Below are 510 nucleotides of genomic sequence, written 5' to 3' on the forward strand. Positions count from 1 at the left end.
TGTTGTATTATTCATGACATTTTATCTAATAATGCTAAATTTGTTGGTCATCGTATAAATAATATTTACATGGTTAATTTGGATGATGTCACTACCTTATTTTCAAAATGTTTTATTTCTAAAGAAGATGACATCTGGCTTTGGCACTGACACGTTGCCTATATCCATGTAAAACATCTAGATAAATTATCATCAAACGAACTAGTTGAGGGGCTACCAAAACTAAATTTTAAAACCAAAGAGATTTGTGACACGTGTTAAAAGTGTAAACAAATAAAAAACTCTTATAAAAAGAAAAATGTGATCTCCACTTCAAGGCCTTTGGAGCTACTCCATATGGACTTGTTTGGACCATCACAAATCATGAGTTTTGGTGGTAGCTACTATGCCCTAGTTATTGTTGATGTCTTCTCCCGATTTACATGGGCATTATTTTTATCTGCAAAAAGCGATGCGTTCAAATCCTTTAAAAATCTTGCCAAGCAAATCCAAAACCAACTTAACCTGAAA

General features: G+C 32.7%; 1 protein-coding gene across 1 annotated transcript in view; it reads right to left on the reverse strand.

Annotated features, from left to right (window-relative positions):
• The window catches only part of LOC109328755 (probable histone H2A variant 3), an 18,708-nt gene that overhangs the window by 13,135 nt on the left and 5,063 nt on the right, over positions 1-510 (reverse strand). The window lies entirely within an intron of this gene.

The sequence above is a fragment of the Lupinus angustifolius genome, chromosome LG15 (assembly GCF_001865875.1).
Source record: "Lupinus angustifolius cultivar Tanjil chromosome LG15, LupAngTanjil_v1.0, whole genome shotgun sequence".
In the NCBI taxonomy this organism is placed as follows: Eukaryota; Viridiplantae; Streptophyta; class Magnoliopsida; order Fabales; family Fabaceae; genus Lupinus; species Lupinus angustifolius.